Source organism: Amblyomma mixtum, chromosome 6 (genome assembly GCF_055824585.1).
Source record: "Amblyomma mixtum isolate Tamu chromosome 6, ASM5582458v1, whole genome shotgun sequence".
Taxonomy (NCBI): domain Eukaryota; kingdom Metazoa; phylum Arthropoda; class Arachnida; order Ixodida; family Ixodidae; genus Amblyomma; species Amblyomma mixtum.
The window spans coordinates 156238773-156261395 of NC_143017.1; the positions used below are offsets into that span (position 1 = coordinate 156238773).

At 45.0% G+C, this 22623-nt stretch overlaps 1 protein-coding gene across 1 annotated transcript in view; it reads left to right on the forward strand.

Annotated features, from left to right (window-relative positions):
* igl (IQ calmodulin-binding domain containing protein igloo) overlaps positions 1 to 22623 on the forward strand; it is a 190448-nt gene that overhangs the window by 64737 nt on the left and 103088 nt on the right. The gene's annotated exons all lie outside the window — the stretch shown is intronic.

The window sequence follows — 22623 nt, forward strand, 5'->3', positions numbered from 1 at the left end:
AGGAGAGTTAGAGATGACCCTGCATTGAACGTAATGTTCTTTTCTTTCACCGTACTGTACTTGGCATTGCCATATAAACTGTAAGTTTGCAGAGGTCGCTTCATCCTGTGGGACATTACACCACATGTCACGTCCACAGAACCAATCAGGGGACGGATGATGAATAGTCACTTCAGTGCACGTAAAATTCACAGAAGAAATAAACTAATAAAGCCAAAAAACCATTACTTTTTGAATGAAGAGCGTGGCGGCGGAAACTCGGCGCATTTTCGAACTGCAGACGGGGGGCCAGCTTTATGAGACTTGATGGCCCAGTGTCCAGCAGGAAAGGGTAATCGCCGTATATATGCGAAAACCGCTTTGCGACCGAACTCAGCAGAATGCCGGGACAAAAGGCGCCAGCACGCGGCCAAAGCCGGACGAAACGCTTCGCGCGAGCATTCACAGCAGAGACGCGTGCTCTCCGGCGAAATGTTTGCCCGCGCACGGCGAGCAACCATGTATGCAAATCCAAGGAACAGGGTGGAGAGGGGGGGGGGGGGGGTGAGCGCGAGTCGCCGACCGGCACCTTTCCTGGCGCTCGACGAAATGGTTTCCATAGAAACAGACGCGTGCGCCTCTGTGCAGCGTCGCAACGCGCCAGCACTGAACGGCGGCGGCGTGCCGAGGCAGGCGGATGCGTATGTCGACGCGGCTGTGCGGGCGCTTAGAAGGCGGCGTCGCTCGGAACGCCCGTAATTCACCGTCCGAGATCATAACGAACTCTGTCGTGGTAAGCGCCACGCTCGCCTAGAATGCGGACCCCGTTCTCTCTCTCTCTCTCTCTCTCTCCCCCCCCCCCCCCCTCCGCCCCTCGTGTCCCCCTCCTCTCTTTTCCAGCTCCCGCTGTCTCTTAGCGTCCGTGTGGTAGCTCCGCCACTCGTTGCTTACGCTCGAATGCGGTTGTGGTAGTGGGGGCAGGCCCGGCTAAATTATCAACCGACGGAGGCACGATGAAGAAAAGAAAAGAATTGCACACTTCTTCTCTCCTCCAGCGTTCTCTCGCCACCAAGCCTGCGCCGTGGTCGGGTGTTTGGGGTTGCAAAGTAAAGGCGGAGTTATCAGCCCTGCTGCTGGAAATTATCAAAGTGAGCCAGAGAGCAGAGGAGAGCATGAAGTGATGTGAGGCAGGGGAAGTGGGTAGGAGCGCAGTGGAGAAAGGGAGCCAGGAAAAATTGCGCCTTCTCGCCTTCGTCGTCGTTACTTACGGTTGGTCGCGGAGGGCTGACAGGCAGTGAAATGGCGAAAACGATGAAGTATGGTAAAACGCGGCGGGGTTCCTTCTTCCGTTCTTCGTTGTTCTTAGCTTCTTTCTAAACGCGACCCTTTAGTGCGACGCTAGAGTAAGCAGGCAAGCTGAATTTTTTTCTCTAAGAATGTCACTTCCCTCTCTCTCGCTCTCTGACGGAGCGATGACCTATGAAGCCAAGCTAAACTTCTGTCGGTTTTCTTGTAAAGTGCTCACTAAGTGTAAAACATAATCCTACTTAATTGCGGTAGGATGATATTTTCAAAGCGTTCAATTTAGCTGCCATGGAAACCTAGACAGAAATTAGGCGATGATCCCTGTTTGTGAACAGTTTCTATTACGAGCATTCTGCGCACCACTTGGGGCACACATGCAACGTATCTTCTTCGCGATGTTCCCCGGCATACCTCTCGAATATCAACGAAGTCCCTAGAACGAATCGTAGAGTGTTACCTCGATTAAGCCGCTGAATATATTCGTAGCTGACGTCCGGTTTTCACGTTTGCTCTTGACATAAAAGCAGCCATTCAGAAGCTACTAGATATGGCTGTCGTGCGCTAGGCTAGACTCTCGGCAGCGTTGTGAGTGCAGTGAACAGATGTTTCCCAAGTTTTCACGCATTCAGGCAGTAATTTATGCGTCCGTTTTGTCTTCCGGAGAAAGCCCTGCTGCCCCTGGTCTGTTTCTTTGGAGCAGCGCGTCGTATAAACTCGTACAGTTACAGAGGCGGTCAACTATACATCGCGTTATTATCTGACTTCAACCCCCCATTCACGTGAAAACTCATCGCTCCAGGCAGTGCTTTCAAGTTCACAATTATAAAAGGCTCTAATATAGGGCTGATAGATTCAAAGATACAAATCTTTTTATTAGTATGCAGCACTATTATATCGTTAATTTCAGTGAGAGCGCAAACTTCCCAGCAGCCGACTCTTGTTGAATCGTCAGACATTCACGGAAATCGCAAGATTTATTCCGTTCGCACTATATTGCATAAGGAATGACCCGCTGCATAATTGCTTTTTTACAATGTTCCCGACAGGTGTGAGTGATGTGAAACGGGAAAGTAACGGAACTGAGAAGAAAAACAAAAGGAATGACACTTGTTACGGAATCTGTAAGGGCTGTTCACACGCTGGCCCCTGGACAGGCGCAGATTACGTATAAGGCAGGTGCACACACGAAGTGTCCTGCCTGCCGCGTTACTACCTGTTTTTCGTACTGCCTCGGGACAGTGAAATTGGCCTTGTGAAGGCCACAACTTCCCAGAGCGGCCGTTATCGTTAGTGCAAAGTGATTACGTTTTTCAAGCTGGCCATCACGCATTTGAATGAACTTTACGCCCAATTTTAAAAATGGACAGTAGTTAGCAGAAGTTTTTTTAGACCAAACATTTCGTATTATCGAAGATCAAGTAAACGAGAAACAAGCTATAAGTACACTTTTTCACGACCAGGTCAGCTGTACTTTTTATTTTGTGTATTTTGCAAAAAAAAAGGAAAATTCGTTAAATTGTTCATCTAGTGTGAAAAAGCAATGAGAGCATCAACGTGACCCCTATATTTACTCATTATGGAGACATAAATTACACAAAGCTGTCGATCGAGCACATGTTTTACGCCATAAGTATAATACGTTAACGTTTTTCTCATTCTTTCTCTGAAGGACCGTCGCCTGGAGCCACCTTTCTTTTGCGACAACGCTACTACCACATGCTTGCCACGCTTCAGTCAAGCAATTCGCACCCTATATGGGAAGATATCTATGCAACCGCTCCCTTCCTGGGGATCGATAAGCAAATCAAGTAAAGTGAAGCCTCCTCCGCTCCCTCACGAAAACCACCAGGTTGCCCCAAGAGGTCGACGCTATTCATATCACCGCAACTTTTTGGTACGCAGTCAGGAACAGCGTCCATGTCATCCTTTTTCTTTTGTTACGCCTGTTATAATCAACATATTGACTAGAAATGAAAATGTGGCTTTGTTACTGCTACAGTGAGAAGTTTCAATTAATGAAAGGCCAGCCCGCTGTTATTAAGTTTTTGATTCTAGCACTAGTGAGCTGAGAGAGAAAGAGCATACGTATGATACGGTATGGTATTTTATGGTATGGTATGATACGGTATAGTATGGTATGGTATGGTACGGTACGGTACGGTACGGTATAGTATAGTATAGTATGGCATGGTATGGTATAGACCTTTCCAAAAAGCGCTCCCTGGGCGCTGCCATATTGTTCCCTGGACTGCAGTGGGCACCTCCCGCTAGCACGGTGAAAGCGGCGAAACGCCTCCTCTCTGGACTGCTAGAAACCGGTTCCGCCGCCGGAAACAATATGGCAGCGCCCAGGTTGGAAAGGTGTATAGTATAGTATAGTATAGTATAGTATAGTATAGTATAGTATAGTATAGTATAGTATAGTATAGTATAGTATAGTATAGTATAGTATAGTACAGTACAGTACAGTACAGTATAGTATAGTATAGTACAGTATAGTACAGTACAGTACAGTATAGTATAGTATAGTATAGTATAGTACAGTACAGTACAGTACAGTACAGTACAGTACAGCACAGTACAGTACAGTATAGTATAGTACAGTACAGTACAGTACAATATAGTACAGTACAGTACAGTATAGTACACTACAGTACACTACAGTACAGTACAGTACAGTACAGTACAGTACAGTACAGTACAGTACAGTATAGTATAGTATAGTATAGTATAGTATAGTATAGTATAGTATAGTATAGTATATGTTTCTGTGGGTGTTGGCTTCTCTCATATAGTATAGTATAGTATAGTATAGTATAGTATAGTATAGTATAGTATAGTATAGTATAGTATAGTATAGTATAGTATAGTATAGTATGGCATGTACGGTATGGTACGTATACGGTTTAACGTCACGGGATGCCGTAGCGGAGGGGTCCGGATTAATGCGAGGTTCGAACTCGCGACCTTGGGATCAGTGGCCGAATGCCAAAGCCATTGGAGCCACATCGGCGGGTGAAAAAAGATAGTAGGAAAGGACGTGAAGTTACCCATGCATACGATGACATACGGGAGCTACCCTGCGCCGGGGAAGAGACAAAAAAAAAGGATAAAAAGAATGAGGAAATGAAAAGAGAAAGAAAGAGAAACACGTGCTTGAGAATCATGTGAAAGTGTGGCTAAAGTGAGCAGCAACGCTTGTAAAATGATCAGAGCTCGGTTTACAACGCAGTGCATGCGTACATCTGTTTTAATAGAATGCGGACTATGCTAAAGGAACAAGGTAGAGACGTGCTTACTATCTTGCCGCAATTTTTTTTTTGTGTGTGTTTGGTTATGATGCCTAAAACGAAGCACTGCTTCTCATTTTAAGCAAAACAACAACGTGATAACACTTCACCTGCCCCGCCCCTCTTCCTTCACGATTGCAGTTCCTACTGGGCGTAACTGTAAGTTCTTAGTCGGAACATTATGACAGACCGTCGGCAGAAATACAAACACAAATAAGTAGAAAAAGCAGTTATTATGTTTATAGGCGAGGCTGCCCGAGGGCGCTGTATGGTTGCTCTCCGTTGGCAAATCATCAGTGAACTGAAGTTTCCAGCCCCCCCCCCCCCCTCCCTCTCTCTCTCTCTCAAAAAAAGGAAGGAATATCGGGGAGAAACTTCAGCATAAAGAATGCTCGACGATCTTCCTAGGATGCTAAGTCAGTGCTGACAGCAAGTTTTGTAGCGTCGAGATGAAACTTAGCCACCGCTATCTTATTCAGTGCTGCTAGGAAAGGCCTCCTGAGCTTAATTCACGCTACCTCCGTTTTTGTGAGGGGCAGATCTAGCCACTTAACGCCCTTCTTCTCGAGGTCCTCACAGCTATGCTCCCAATAAGTTCACGCATTCTAGAGAAGAAAAAAAGACGTATTATTCTCCGGGCAACGGCCTCCTCCCGAAACTAGGCCAGAGTAAAGAAAAAGTGGCTCTTGTTTTTTTTTTTTTTTTGTCACTCTCTTCCTTTGTTCGTTTTTGATCCAGGTTCTCGGTTTCGCAAATGAAGTTGCAAGCGTTCCCGGGGCCTGCATCTCGAGCGGTTCTTTGTGGGCTCTTCGTTCATTTCATATTGTGGCGTTTCTTTCCGAAGCGTACTCTGGAGGCTCTTCCTTTTTTTTACGCTGTTAAATGGCGTCGCAGCACGTGTGTGCGTGTGTTTGAATGCATACGCGCATGCCTAATTCAACAGACAGTTTCGATACTTTTTTTAAGCCTTTAACTTATTCAGCATTCATTTGGCGCTTTCATTATAAGTCGGTTAGTTATTTTGGCTGCTTCTGGAAGATTAGCTTTTCCTTTCCTCGTCCAGTTGATGCTTGACTTTCCTTGAGGAGAACAATAAAAACAACAACAAAAAAATCACCGACGTTTCCAAACGTGCAAAGTTCAGCGGTAGCATATGCCTTGCGGAAGGTACGGGGCTTACAAGTTACAAAGCTTTACAGTACGAGATAAAAGGGGAAAGCAGTATTCAAGCTCAAACAGCTTCTTTTCTACTAAATTCGCTTGTCGCAAGGGCCTTTGCTATCCCGAAGGCGCCGAAGACAGTGACTGTATTTTCTATTGCCAGCTTTACACTATGTCACACATTCCACCTTGTTCAAGAAGCAGAAACCTTAGGCGAAAATTTACAGCGTATAGAGAAAAATATGGCATCAGAAAAAAATTACCTCCATTTACAACTGCGGAGTTAAGAGTTCCTCATTTTTCTCTTTAAAGCAAGACTATGTAGTACGTAGATGCTAACTTTTTTCGTCAGCATGCCGGCGGCTACTCAAATGGCTTCATCCAGTGTCTCTTTTCAAGAAATGAGAGCAACCGTCTGTTGCTCCCACGGTTGAGTTCAAAGGACGTTGTCTTACAACAGCTAGCAACAGAGAAGTAAAAGCTGTCTTATTACGCGAGAAATAAAGACATTTAAGCTGTAGCTCCCTAATGACGCTGGAAATGAAAAGATAAAGGGCAAGCAATCGTATTGCAAGAATAGCCAGCCAGACAAAAGTTTGGCCAACCTCGGGACCCCACCTTTCTCTCATTATCTGCGAGGAGTAAGACGTGCATTATCGCTAGCCACTTCTTGAAAGCCGACAGGAAAGAGCGTTTAATGTAACATGCATTCACCAAGTAAATCTGGCTTTTGTACCTGTCTCCTCCCTCTGAAAATAAATATTTCTTCATACAAGCCGAATAACTGGGGCCGAGCTCGCGCTTTATACTTCTTCCGTTTAAGAACTCACCCGAAAAGAAGTACATGAACATTGTGAAATTCAGTGCAATATCAAAAATGGCTCAGGTGAGAAAGCAAAAGAAAAACCGTTGTTGATTTATACAATTTATACAGTTGACAAAAATACCTAGTGTGTACAGAAATAAGAAATTGGTGTACTTGATTGCAGTGCCTCCGGGTTCAGCACAAAAATATAGCGGACGCAATTTTCTTCTGAATCCTTCGTGGAAATCCCCAATTATTGAGGTCAGTACGAGAGTCAGGCAGCCGCGGTACGAGACCTTTTCTTCACGTCGTTCTTTTTTGGTGCACGCTAAGGAGCGTCGCAAGTTAATGCGATTGTGCGCCTTATCCGCTGCTCTACACAAACACTCGGAGACTCAATCGATTTCGCTTCTGCTTGTCCTACGGCGCACCGACACACAGTAGGCCGGGGACTCCGACACAGGTCTCCGTGCAACGCTTTCTGCGGGACTCAGCTTGGGATAAACACAACCGCTGTCTCTGGGGAAATCAACTTGATCCTACTTTGACGCGCAGTTCTTGGGGCAGGATGCCGGTGAACGACTGAAAAGATGATAGCGGAGAACCCTGAATTCAGTTCACTAAAAAATTAAAAAGTAATCATCAAGAACAAGTTGCGAACACAGAGAACAAAGGAACGGTAAGAAAAAGAAGCAAAAATGCACAAAAAACTCGGCTGGGAGGAAGTATCCAAATCTAGAGGTAAATAAGACGGGAGATACGATTTTTTTTAAAACAAAAGAGGAAATAGAAGCAAGAAAAAACAGAAAGATTGAAAGAATCGACATAGAAATGGTGGCGGAAAGTTTGATCGGCTGGAGAGGGAAACAGCGCAACGGGATACAAGATAAGCTCAGTGGTTCTGTCATTGAGCATTGTAGCCATCACGAAAGCGGCGCGTCTGCGTTTAGACACTGCGAGCTGAGCCGACAAAGAAAGCTTGTTTTCGGTGCGCCGCTCTTTTGATCCCAGCGAAGACAAAAGCGCGCGCGAAACATGCTTTCTTTGCGATTCACTAGTTCCTGAAACAATTGGACTATTCTCTTCTTCCTCACTTTTTCTCTTTTTTTTTCTTTCCCTCCCCCGGGGCGCGTTCCACATGTCACTAAGATCGAACCGAGGCACAAAAGAAGTGCCCTAGCGAGAGAAAAGGTGGCGGGAACAAAAGAATGCATCCTCACTCATGATAAGTGATCTCGTTAAGAACGGCAGACATAACGTCGGAACGCGGCGGTCGATTATGAATCAAAGCGGATGGAATGGAGATGCGGCGTTACATTCAGGAGTGGTCTTAACCCTGTAATCGAGGCCCTTCGTTCTAGAGCAGCGTAAGCATGCTTCGAGAAAGAAAAGAAGATGAAATCTCTAAATACAAAAAAAAAACTTGCAATGGAAGGCCTTGGAAATTAATTTGCCGCTTGCGGGCATACGAGGCTACGGCACAGCCACACGGCTGATTGAGAGTCGTCATCAAAACTCTTCGCCAAACTGGAGCGCTTATGCCTGGCTTCCATCACGGACAGTCGTACGGTAATTCCTTTCGAGAGAGCCCTAATAGGCGAGAAAAAAGACAGAGGGCAGGACATAGTCTGCACGGTAGCGACACACGCGAATTCATGGATGTAGTATTGCTTCCGTAATTCCTTTGCAAGCGCACATGCGGACACTGAAACTATAACTTCTCGAACATGAGCTAATCTTATGGGAAGCGTAAATTTTCGTGAAATCCGTGCTAAAGCGTTGCGTTTGTGAATGGATAGTTAAGCTTGGTAAACGCTTGAGGTTCCACCTGGTGAACGTTGTATGTGCCAACGAAGTATCGATCGAATTCCTCTCAGTCTCCGGAGGCTGGAAACTAAGCCTTTTGACGCCAGATGGCGACGTTGGTACAGAAGTGCGCTGAAGTTTGGCCTACGAAGAAGACAGAGCCCCGGTGCTCAGTCAGAATGCCTGTGACGAACCTTATATCGCGTCTTCCAGTATAGTTCGTGACAGCTCGCACCGCAAAACTATGGCAGACATAACAAAGATATCTGTACGAAAGATCGCTTCATGACAGGCTTGCTTCTTGATCCGGTTGCACCTTCCGCTTATGGGACAACAAGCAATGGGACGTATTAGTATAGCTAAACACAGTGCTTGAAACCCTCCGTTTTTGCTTTAGTGTCCCCTTTTGAAATGCCCATTGCAGGACTTCGGGGCTGATAGCTTGCGACGAAAGCCATTCGCCGACTCACGTACACAATGCAGGGGTGATTTCCGCTTTTTTGAAATTGCTGGCAGTGTTCAGGATGATTCGCTAGTTTCTATTCGGTATTAAGGAGTGAAGACTAGAATTACCCGTGCCTTACACGCACACACACAAAAAAGAAAGCACATGACCAAAAAGAATGTTTACAATTGTAAAAGAAATAAAAAATAAGAAGTGCGGTGCCAACAATCTGACTTTCCAGCAGCAGAACAGCATTTTTGAAACCGTTTGAGTGGAAGCAACTGCGTAGAATTGAATTCAGTTTTTAGATTTATGGTAATGTGCTGTATCGAACTGTCCCCACAGTACGACACCACTACCTTCGTGCAACGAGCAGGAGACGTGGAATGCATTTTTCACTTCCGCCGAAGAAACGGGAAAAGAGCTACTGGAACATTTCCTGGCTAACCTGCCTCACCTTCCCTTTCACTGTTCTTTTTGAATCTTTTTTTTCACCACCCTGCACTGCTTTCTCGTTGACCAATACACACACGGCATACATGACAACTCCGCAAACCCACGCTTACAAAAAATTTTCTTGAAAATTCATTGAAGTATTGTAGGTCAGTGTTGAAAAAACTACGCTGAAATTTTGTTGTAATGCTATTGCGGAGACATTGTGGGCACCTTGAGATTTCAAAAGAAAAATGGCCGATGCTTTATCATTGAAACTTTGTTGTTTATTGTTGGGTTGATATTTTGTTGTTTTATCATTAACACTTTACTGAGAATCCATGACACCTTACAATGAAATAACATTAAAATATTGTTGAACTATTGATGTGCTACTGAAAGTTTCAAATGTTGGTGAATTGCCTTTCTGCTGAAACCAGCTTCATTACTCGCATTGCAATGATATCCATCATCTGCATTTTATTTCTAGCAATCCAAGGACTCTAGCATCAAAGCGCGAATGTGGCCTAATATTTTTAACAAATAACTTGATGCAAACCACATTTATGCTGAAAAATATAAGCCGGTGAACAAAAACCGACTCAAGAACTTTAAAGCTTCATTAAAAAGTCATTGAGACAAGAAAAACTCAACAAATAGTTCAAGGAAACTCAAGACTCATTTTCGTCTGGACACTGCGAATATTGGTGAGAATACAAATATTTCGGGACTGCCGACAGGTCCAAATCACCCTTATCCAGTCCTCGTCTCAAACCTCGGCTGGAAACTGCTTTTTGACAGTCTGTACACTGTCTATAGAGTTCTGTCTATAAGGTCATTAGACTCTCTATAGACAAATCCTAGAGCACAGTCTACAGGCAATACAAATGCTATAGACAGTCTATAGGCAATCTATAGATTTATTTCCATACACTTTTAGTAGACTTTTTCATACAGACAGCCTATAGACTATGAATAGACAAAAATAAATGTCTACAGGGAGGCAATAAAGTCTATAAGAAGTCTATAGACTGTGTATAGACCATTTTTATAAGGGATTGAGCGAGAGAGTAGCTCAAACCACGACCTCCGCTTCTTTGCACATACCACTAACTTCTGCATATGGACGTCAGAGGTGACCTGGATTGAGCAAAACTTGTTGCTGGACTAGGTGGCGTATATTTGCACGTAACACATTTGCGCAACATAAAAAAGAGCACGAGCGAATGGCCCATGCTTGTCCTTTGTGCCTAAATTGGGCTGTGCTAGCTTGTAGCCTGGAAAAATGTACCACCTAGCCCTGCAACAAGCTTTTTATAATTAAGAGCAGGATTGCTGTCATGTTTGAAATGTACAGTCTTTGCCACAAGTAACTAGGCTGCAAGGTTTGCTTCTCAGTCGTATATTAGAGCTATTATGCCAGCCCTCAAGCTCTAAATCTCTGTATGGTAAGGAGAACCCCTGTCCTCCCCTTCAAAGAAGTTTTTGATCTTTAGGAAAGCCACGAGGGCTCTACTATACGAATGAGAAGCAAACCATGCAGCCTGGTTACTTTTGCCAAAGACTGTACCTCTTGCTTCCTGTTTCTTTCTACGGGATTTTAAATGCTCCAGAAAAATTCGGACAAACGCGTCAAGCTCGATCACTACTTGGGTAATTTTCTCGAGACGCTGATAGCGGTACGTCGACGAGCAGGCCGTGCACAATCATCTCATCGTTCCTTTCTGCCGAGCCAGAATGGACGCGCTCTGGAACGGCAAGAATCCGGCCATTCGATTCTTTGATCAATGAAAACAGCCAAGCATTTGGAGCATACCTCGTTCCTTCTGCAACGAAGCGAATGCCTCAGAGTCTGAAGCAGCTTTTAGAGCACATCCGAGGACCTTTTATCAGAGCAGTGACAAATGTCAAGGTTACTTGTACTTCACGTGATATTAGATTAGCTTTCTCTGCAACGGAATTTTTGCAAATTACGCAACCAGCAATTATGGACAAAAACGTTTTTCGACGGGAAAGAGTTCATGAACGCAGTTTTTCGTATATTGTAAGATTTCAGTATTACAATCAATATTGAGTGATGCTATTCTGGGGTTAATACACGACGTTGCTTCAAAGTTTACTATTCCGCCGCACAGATGTCTCGATCAATTTGCACATGGAGGCTTTTAATAACAAACATGTTTCGATCAGTAGACCACTTCGGGTTGTTTTATGTGCACTGATATCGTACTCTATATGGGCCTCTAGCGTTTTGCCTCCGTCAAAATGTGACCTCTGCGACAGGGATCGAACCCGCGGCCTTCGTGTCAGCAGCTAAGCACCTTAACTAACCACTGAGCCACCGAGGCGGCTGACCTAGCGCTTTTCCATTGCTGCATTTATAATTAGTGTGTATTTGCTTAGACTATGCTCATAAAGAGGCAAGGAATTCGCGTTAAAAAAAAGATGTAACGTTAAATATGAAAAATTAAAATAAATCACTAGCATGATTCTTTTACTTCCCTTTCGCAAAGGCTGGCAGGGATGGGCCAAAGAAGTCAGTCGCGTAAAAGCCACCTCCCCCGCAAAAGTTAAACAACAAAACAAATGCGTAGCAACTATAAAATTCGGTTCATGAAAGAAGGAAGAGAGAAAAAAAGACGCCGCAGAAGAGATTCTATTCTGAAAGTACAGACAATCTTCTCAAGTGCTCTGCTTTTCATCACCGCGTTCGTAGCATTCCTTCCCTCTTTTTTCCTCCTTTACACATCCTTTTTTTTTATGAAATTATAGCAACTGTCTCTTTATCCCGAATCACCGTGCAATGTCGGCTCTAACAAACTCCCACTCTCCTCTGATTTCTTAATATTTGCTATTAATTTCACCGCTGGAATTTAATAACGTGGCCCAAGCAATTTCAACCGCGAAAGCAGGCATCTGGTGCGAACACCACCGAAATCCGAAAAGACAGCGCTCGAATACACGCTTCTGTCGCTTGCTCAAACCCGTGCCTCCGAGTGTCGCGCACTCACGCTGAGTGTCAGGCGGCGTGGGATGAACTGCCGTGACAGGTGTGCCAATCGCGAAGTGAAAGAAAGAAAAGCAAGAGTGAAGCTACTTAAAGGAGTCTGAGCCAGTTGTTACCGAAATTACCAATACGGTGCGGCCTTTCCTTCTCGGAGCGCAGCCGAGGAAGACGAGGACTGGTGGATAAGGGATAGCGAGGCAGGAAGCCACGCGTCTGAGTCTGTGGACCCCCGAGGCACTCCCGAGGCTCATAAGAGAGAGAGAGAAAGGCAGGAGGGGAACTTCGCCCAAAGGATGCGAACCGCGACTCCCAAAATAACCGGATCGAAGAAGTGCGCATGAATACACACACAAAAAAAAAAACGAAAAAAAGGTGATCCAAAGGCGGGCGCCCTCTCCTCTCTTGACGCACCGGTGTCGCCCGTATGGGAACAACGACGACGGCAGCGCGTTGCTCGCAGGCATCCCCGGGGCCGACACGGAGTCGGGCCCCGCGTTGGCGCCGGATGCGGGAAGCAGGCGGTGTCCAGGTGAACAATGGGTCAGCGCCGGCGGTGAACGCTTTTGTAGCGAGGCCCTCGGTGTGGTCCGGAATTCCCGGCTATACGGCGTGTCCCCAGAGTGCGACAGCAATGGAGCAAAAGCGTCTGCAGCGGTGGTTGCAACACGAGGCTGTTTCGCGGAGAGGGAGCGAGGGGCTTTGGCTCCATAGCTGCGTTGGCCGAATGATAAAAAAGTCAGAGGAGCTCTTTCGTTCCTGAATTTCTCTTCTTTTCTCACCGCCAGCTTTGGAATGTAAGTAAATCGGCTTGGCTCTGCGGCAACGGTTTGCCTTGCGAGGGATCTGAGCCGCACCAGCTGCGAAGTGAACAAAAACAACAACAGCAAAGAGTCGTTTGTGAACGTGCACCGCATTCCTTGACAGTGCCCCAGCGTTCCAGGCAGCACGCGCGGAGCAAAATGGGGCGTCAACAGTCGCCCCGGCGCAGATAAACAAAAAGAGAAAAAAAAAAATATTACCTGCAGGGGACCTTTAATACGCGTACGAGGTTTGCGCAAGCGGTTGCAGCAGATGTTACCGGTTATATTAAATGAGAGCTGCTTGATTATTCAGGTATTCTGGCGAGTCTATAATGCGATATAGCGTTTAATTTACACTGCCCTAGCGGGTTCTTATAGATTTTCAATACGCTTATAAAGCCTGGTTAATCTCCTGCGGCTCTAAGCCCGCTGATCTCGCTGCCGCAGGTCTCAACGATCGCCTTTCGAATGAAATAACAATCAGGCGCTTATACTCCTTCCTTCCTTCCTTCCTTCCTTCCTTCCTTCCTTCCTTCCTTCCTTCCTTCCTTCCTTCCTTCCTTCCTTCCTTCCTTCCTTCCTTCCTTCCTTCCTTCCTTCCTTCCTTCCTTCCTTCTTTCCTTCTTTTCTGCTTTTTTCTTTTCTTTTCTTTCTTCCTTTCTTTCTTACTTCCTTTCTTTCCTTCTTTCTTTCTTTCTTTCTTTCTTTCTTTCTTTCTTTCTTTCTTTCTTTCTTTCTTTCTTTCTTTCTTTCTTTCTTTCTTTCTTTCTTCCTTTCTTTCTCTCTTTCTTTCTTTCTTTCTTTCTTTCTTCCTTTCTTTCTTCCTCTCTTTCCTTCTTTCTCTATTCCTTCCATCCTACCTACCTTCCAGCAGACAGTTCCTTCCATCGAGACAGAACCGCGGCGTTCGAGAAACCGGACAAAGCACCGGACAGATCACTTCGTCTATCAACTATCTCCCAAGTATTGCTCTTTTTTCTCGCTAGTAGGGCCCTTCGTTTTCGTGTTTTATTTTTTTTTCTAGTGTCCGACGGTCATACATAAAAAAAGGCAAAAAAAAGGAGAAAGAAAAAAGAATAAAAACTACAAAGTAAACTAGGCAAAGCAAAACAGTAAATATATTATAAAGTCAATCAAAGACAACGTGAAAACAAGCAAAATAGTAAATACATTAATATAGTCAATCAAAAACAAAGTGAAAAAAAAAACATACCATCATCATTTATTAACCCTTAAGGGTCGTTGACAGTGAGCGAAAAATTTCTGGAGAAGCAACACAGGAGGCAGGTGGGCCACCTAGGTCACGTGACCTTATGGCGTCATCACAGCCTGCCCATAGGATAGTGAGCAAACTGTCCACCGGGGCAGGTGGCAGTTAATGATTGGTTGCTCAAGGCCCCCCGCTGGGGGACGCACAAGGCCCCCCCGCTGGGAACACCTGTCATCGCTGGGCAGAGGTGCATCGCTTAACCGCTGCTCTTTTGCGCCAGGAGTGGTGTGAGGACTCCCAGGAACCTATGAATGTCGAGAATGACCAATTCTGTGCATAAGAGAATTAACCCACTACGCTATCGCGTCATACTCTTAAGGGGTAGCTTAAGAGTACCGGCCAATTTTTTTATGCGTCACCTAAAGCGGTTTATTTTTGCGTAATAAATACGCAAGAAATGCACGATACATGACCGGTCTGATTACATGATCAGATTTCGTTGCTAATTCACTGAAATTATTTCGTCGCATTCATTGCCATCCTCATGCACAAACTTAGCACACTGCGAAAGCACTTCTTCAGCACCGCAGCGCAGCGGCCATTTTAAGCGCACCACCGTGCTGGAGCACGATGTTGGCGTTGGTAGCGTTTGATACATGGACGCTAGTATGACTACATTTCATCCCATGTGTCCTGGGTTATATGTAGGAATTTAGGCGCACCATGCTTGGATAGCAAGCGTTAAAAATGTTTCAAATTAAGAAATAACTGAAAACACCGCTTCGAGATAGGCATAAGACATACGCTATGTTCAAGGCGGTGCATTCAGCTTATTGTTCTGGCAAACCAAATTTTCAGGTAGAAATGCGCTTTGATCCCATTTTTCAGAACTCCTCTCGGGGTGTGTGACCTGTATTTGTACATACTGTATATTGCCGCCCTTTCCCTATCTTTTCGCCCCCTCTTTCTTTTCCTCTCCCTGTCCTCTACCTGTACTTTTTTCCCCGCTAGTCGCAGCTCAGGTGCTTCAGGTTTCGATGGCAGATGCCGGGGCTAGCAACATCTTTTCCTTCCATTTTTATTTGTTATAAAAAATAGCCAACAACTAAGTGTCGGGGTGCAGAAATGCGGCGAAACAGGGTTTTACCCGGAAACGTAGGGCCTTACTTAAAAAAGAAAAAAAAAAAGAGAGTTTACCAACTAGCCCCGCTCTGTAGCATCTTCCTGACTTAGCCCACGTGAATGAAGATAATACTTTTTCTTTCTTTAATATCCATTTAAAGCGAGCGAAAATATATATTTGGTGGACTGTCCTAAACACCTAAAGTGCAGCGCTAACTGCAAGCGCTACTCTATCTTCTTGCTTTCATGATACTTTGTCGGCCGGAATATAGCAGCCAGGGGATGTGTGTCTGAATATTGGTGCTATATTATCACAACCATCGCACACTATATTAGAAAGTCAGACGTCGCGCTTTTGGGAAGAAAGGAAAAAAACAGAGAACGGAGGAAATTAGGTTCCCTGCGTCTACCGCCCTACACATGACAAGCGCGTTTGTTACTATTTCTTGGGTTCCGAGGATGCCCCAGAAAGCAACGACGCCAATAAGCACGAATCTATCCACTGCGGCAAAGGGAGCACGAAGAGAAAGCTCAAGCTGCTCACACATGAAGCGTTTACCCAGTCCCGCGCACAGGCACAGATGTTTTCTTTGGCGCCGGTTTGCATTGTCGGAGGAAATGAGTACTGCGCATTGTAAGCAGTGCAGCGGCGACGCCCAATTGCTTTGGGAAACAGTAGCAGCCCACACGTGAATGTCGTGGGGCTCCTAGCGTACGGCTGGTGAAACCTACGAGTTTGGCGGGACCAAAAAAGAAGGCTGCTTCGCTGTCCGCGCTGGTCCTGCTCCATTCCTGGCTACTGAGTTGCAATGTTTGCGCGATGGCGCAAGATGATACGAACGTGGCGCTGAGAACGGGAACGGCCGCGCGCCGCCTCGGGCGCGGTAACTATTCAGGTCTTCTTGAAGAAACGGGCAGAATGGAAACGAATAGAAGGGATATTTAGCTCCACGGATTCTTCATTTCCTGCACTCTTGAGAAACGGTGGCTAATTTAGGTGCGAAGTGACCGGAGTACGTCACGTGATATATGCAAGCAAACTGCGTCGAGATTTAGCTCAATGGTCCTGATTCATATAAGCTATGAATGCTAGGCTATGAGGCTGTTTGTAATTTGGTGAGGCGTAGTAGTCCTAAGAGTGAGTGATGAAAGCATGATACCTGGATACCAAGTGGATATGGATATGGCTATTGATGTACCGATGGTGGTTAGTGGTTGGTGGTGGGGGTGATGGCTATGACAAGCCTAACTCAAAACGTGGTTGTGACACGGTGGCTGAGATGCTTTCCGAAGGTGCAGCAGGAACTCAAGGCTCGGGAAATGGCAGAAGCAGCATGCATCTTGGTAGCGTTGAAAGTCCACAGAGGTCGAAGTTGGCGTACGAAACGCTTATCGCTGACGCGTCTAGGCCTAGACTCCTTCCTTGAAAAGTTGACAGAAACAAATGACTGGCGGTTTAGCATTGCTAAGCATGAAATATTGCGCGAAAGCACAGTTTTCTGCGTTTGGACACTACTGCCAAGTACCCGAAAGCGCGATTGAGGTGTTCACTGACCCAGGGAGCCAGTTATGCGCGTATTTAACGTTTTGATCGTCCATGCCAATTAACCCAATGTACGCCGGCGGCCTATACTCCAGTGACACGTTTCTGCAGCAACGTTGTCAACGCTGACGCGTATTACTCTAGTGCAGCGTTTCTGCGACAACGTTGTTCACGCCATCGCATGCAGCGCACATCTCTCTGTCACTACCACCACGTAGCTCAAAGCGCGAATATAAATTTGATTGTAGTATTAGTTGATGAAGAAGCCGATGTGCAATACACAGAGTGATAGTGAGTTGCAGTTGAACACGAGATGTTTCGGCTGCGGCTATAGCTGTAGTGCTCTCGCGCAGTGGCCAGCGAAGTTTGCCTGTTCGCGCCGCCGTGGGTTCGAATTCTTTCTTTCACTTGGCACAAACCCACACATATCGGAGGATCTTCGCAAACCCAAAAACATCCCAAGATCTTTCTCGGGGTTTACTCACCAGTATAGTGGTTTCACACTGAAAGGAAGATGTATCCTTGCATATATATATATATATATATATATATATATATATATATATATATATATATATATATATATATATATATATAGTAAGAACGTTTGAAACGCTTGAAACAATTTATTGACGTTTCGACCGTGGAACGGCCTTCGTCATTCTGACGAAGGCCGTTCCACGGTCGAAACGTCAATAAATTGTTTCAAGCGTTTCAAACGTTGGTCTACGTTCTTACTACTACATACCGTGCCAAGATTTTCCCTTTTTTTGCTGTGTATATATATATATATATATATATATATATATATATATATATATATATATATATAGAACGAGCCCCTCATTCCTCTTCCCTGGTTTGCTTTATATATATATATATATATATATATATATATATATATATATATATATATATATATATATATATATATATATAATGTGTGTGTGTGTGTCAGCTGTTTTTGCAGTTATGTAGCCTCCAGCAGACTACCTATTTAACGAAATTTCGCAATATATTACGAGTGCTTTAAAGCTCGAACTCTGACTTCGAAACACAAAATTACGCAGGGTATAGAAAAATAAAAACCTGGACGTCACTGTACCGTGCACAAGTCTAGCCAGTCAGCTGTCGGTCACAGTTTCCGATTTTTGCGCAATTGCTCTGCTCTTTTTCTTTCAACTTTTCTTTTCCCTCAGAACGAAAAGATAAAAGAAGATCGACCTAGGCGGATGGAGAACTTCTTTTGTTCTCCGGTCGCTGGATTGCGTCGTATCTCGAATCGAGCGACTGGCTGTAAGTCCCCCAAAATTTCTTCAGGCGCTAGTGTACGAAAACAAGGGAAATCCTATTGAGCTGGCAGAGAGACGCTCGTTGCCCAAGGGTATATGTATCTTTTGATACGCTGGACACTTCTCGATATCCTCTTGCTCAACCTGGGAACCATAAAGAATGTAGAAGGAAGGATGGAAGAGTGCTGCTATTCTTGTTTCTGGTTCTCAACTGTTCTCTTTTTTTTTCTAATTTTCAAGCACGAACCTCGGACGTAAGAGGTATGAAAAGAAAATCAGAAGATATAGCACAGAACGTGGGATAAGCTGCATCGTGTGCACAACACAATACCTCTATACTTTAAGCGTTACAAAAAAGGTTTATAAAACTTCGAACAGTTTTATTTTTAGTTTTTGCTCTGAACTATGCATTGAAAAAGCGAAAACAAAGGATATAGATTACCCATAGTGCATCAAGCTCAATCCAAACTCCCAAGCGTAATACGGGCTAGACTTCTCGCCCTTAGTACACCGCTTTCTTCATTTCCATAATTACCGAAAACAATCTCGACAACGTTTTGTCCAAAAATCCGTTCTGCCCGAAAGAAAATCACTGCGCATTTTCACCTCAACACGGCAGAGAACTCGTCGCTCCACCTGCGTTTCGTTAATTGTTATTTTTCATTACCTTCACGCCTGGCAAAAACGTAGACGCATGGCGTGCTTGGCATACACGAAGGGACAACGCAAAATAAACAGTAAAAAAATGAGGAAAGACACCAGGGGAGTTTTACAAACGTTCAGAAAAACGCAGCGAGAAATAAAGGTCACGCGGGATAACAGCTGCGGCGCTTACAGAAACCTGCTCGCACGTGATAACCTACTGGTACGAGGGCAGAGGGGGGACGGAAAGAGAAAGAAAGAAAGAAAGGGAGACATTGAGCGGGTTACATTAGCAGCCGGTCACGGCGGATTGCGCATCAACCGAGCCGAACACGAAAGACGGAAAGAAAAACAAACAAAAAATAAAACAAAATGAAAGCAAGCAGTGCGGCGAAAGTAGTAGAAGAAGGCTTCCAAACCAAGCTGTCGAGACCGCAAACACAGCGTCAAAAATTAATGGTCCGTTCCGCTGACAAGTGGCTTCGTGGTCGAGAGGCAAACGAGGGGGAGACGGGAAGGGGGGGGGGGGGGGGGGAGGCAGGTTACGAACACAGTGAAGTGAGAGCAATAGAAGCTAGAGTTGATTGGATCCGATGTGCCGCCTGAGATGGCGAAAGCAAGAAGGCGGGGATTTTGTTTTCGTGCTGGATTTTATTATTTTGTTTGTTCCTTTCTCCGTACTCTGGGAAAAGCTTTTCGAGTTGCACCGACGGGAAGGCGGGTATCTTTTTTATTTTGTGCCCGACACGTAACTGAGAGGACGGAGCGTTAATGCAGCGAGCATCTGGTGCTGTTCAGTATGTATCTGCTGCCTTACTGATCTATAGAGTGAAGGTCGAAAAACGAAGTAATTGAGAAAAGGGAGAAGTATTGTAGTTTATATCGACCATCATGGGGGCATGTTTTATGAAGAACCGATGTCGAAGCCATTACTCCTGATATCTCCAACGAAATGTTTCACTCTCTTATCGTTTATAATGTTTAATGTGTACAAGAAACAATGACTTGATCTGTGGGTGGATGGGCGCAATCACTTATAAAACCAAGGATGAAAATATTAAAAGAGAAAAGCGCAGAATGGCGAGTAACCCGAAAGAGACTGCTCATTGTAGTCAGTGCCGTTATGCAATCATCACATTTAATGACTGTTCGCCGTCATTCTACAACGTCATTTTGGCGTTGTTTCTACATTACTTTCTGAACAACTCCCCTGAACAGTAATCAATATCCCTGTTTTTATTTAGCTGCAAGTAAAAACTTGGCTGAAATTAAAGAGAAGTGAGAGACGAAGCAGAGCGAATGAGATAGTCGCTAGAAACTGGGGCTTTAAAAAGAGAAAACAGAGGGAAAGAAAGGTTCTTTATTACGTGTAACAAAGTAAAAAAGAAAGGCAGTGAAGATGTGTGCTCGAGCAATATCCGGCCTTCAAGAATTTCAGGGTATGCAGAATCAGAATTTACGCGAGGTAATCAGATTAGGCACCGTTTTGGCTCGTATGTTTTTTCATGCGGAACTCAGCGGGAGCCGTCATAGACTTTTCACTCATGCAGAAAACGGTCACGCGAAAGAAGAACCCGATTTCTCCTTTTTCTCAGCCCTGAGCAGTTTTCTTTTGGCTTCGTACTTTTCTCCGCAGCTGTTACTAGCAGCACTTTTTCTTCTTTTTCTTCGCGTTTCTTCTTGGGATGTTTTGTGCTATTTAAGCACGTCCTTCACAGTCAAAGAGCAAAAGACGCCATCGCCTCCTCGTGCTCCGGCTCAGAAGCAAGCTCTGGGCACACTTTTATCTTGACCGCACGCTCCTCTGTCGTTGGGAGAGCATGATCCTGGAGGCGTCTTGTTCGGCTGTCGTGTGGCCGGAACAACACCCAGCGCATCACAAAAGACCCGTCTCGGAATTCCTATGCAGCGCCAGGCTCGAAGACCACACTCCGGCAATCACCAGAGAGCACTTAGATGCTTGACTCATTCCCGTCTTGTATGGTGCCCACCAAGCCTCTATGTACTTCCCGATGTCCCCCTCCACCTTTGCGTACACCCAGGGTATAACAGAATAATGCGCACTTTGTTCACTGAATAAAGCCTCGCTTTATTATTTTATTGTTTGTTTCCAGGCATCAAGGTCTTCTCGTACGCTCATCTAAAACTGCCGCCACTGAAAGTGTGCCACACGTAACACGAGTTGGTAAGGTTAGGTCCTGGAAGCTTACGTTTCCTTACGCATAGCAGCCGTGCTGTGGTAACAAACAGTAGCGTTTTCCGAATTCGAATGTTCTTTTTTTCTCGTTCTATATAGTTCGTTCTCATTCTCCTATAGTCATTATTTTCCTAACATTACGTAGCTAGCTTTCGCCTTATTCAGCGATCACTTCCGTAATGAATTACGCGCGTTTTCTCTAGCTACTTACAGTTTCTAAAACTTGCACGATATTTATTTGGTACATCATGGCTGTGGCGATGTTTATCATCATCATCATCATCATCATCATCATCATCATCATAATCATCGTCGTCGTCATCACCGTCATCATCATCACCACCACCACCACCACCACCATTATTATTATTATTATTATTATTATTATTATTATTATTATTATTATTATTATTATTATTATTATTATTATTATTATTATTATTATTATTATTATTATTATTATTATTATTCCAGCAGTATCTCCAAGCGCGACTTTCTCCGGAAGTAAACGGCATTGTTGTTACTGTGGTACTTATGTGGAGGGCCGCCGCGGTGGCTCAGTGGTTACGGTGCTCGGCTGCTGACACGCAAGGCGCGGGTTCGATCCCGGCCGCAGCGGTCGAATTTCGATGTAGGCGAAATTCTGGAGGCCCGTGTACTGTGCGATGTCAGTGCACGTTAAATGATCCCAGGTGGTCAAAATTTCCGGAGCCCTTCCCTACGGTGTCTCCCATAGCCTGAGTCACTTTGGGACGGTAAACCCCATAAACCAAACCGTATACCATGTGCAGCGAGGAGTCAGTCCTCTACTGTCGGACTCATCTATTATCTGTCGTATGTCGTAACTATAAATCACTGCGTTAGTCTGCTCGGAGATATCCGCTGAGTTCTCACGTGACTGAGGAGGTCTGTACCGACCTAAGTGAGCCTTGGAGAGATCCAGACACAAATAGATCGCCACAAATTGGTTTGCAACCCAGTTACGATGCCTTGATTGTGAGGCCGCGGCAAAACCATAGGTGTTTGTCCGTCGTCTCGGGAAATGGTGAATTGTCTGGCAGCTTTCTTTGCTCCATGCGAGAAGAAACATCTCATCGTGTGCAAAGCTAGCTTGAATGCTTTCAAGCTGGTTTGAGAACATCCCTTTTCAATTCTATCCAATTTTATGGTCCCCGAAACGCAGCTCAAAGAGACTTCTGACTCCAACGAAAACCTCTACGGTGCAGAATTTGCTCTTACTTGGAAGAAGGGAATGCCAATGTTTAATAGAATCCCCAAAGGTGGAGTTGATTTGTAGTGACAGAGTAATTACTTACCAGCATTCACCCAAATGTAGCTGTGCGGCTACAAAGGAAGGCTAACAGCTTTCACAGAAACTTCGTAGTTCAAGAAAAATTCGTCCTGATCGGAGTTCCAACCCGATTTCTTTGCTTTCCTTGCTAGCCGTAGCTTTGTAGCTTTCCCAAGTAGCCGTATAGCGAAACTTTGGTGGATGAGGATGAGTGATTACTGTCTTAATACGAATGCCAGTTGAACTAGAAGCTTAAACTAGACTGATAGGGGGGGGGGGGGGACAGTCAGCAAGGT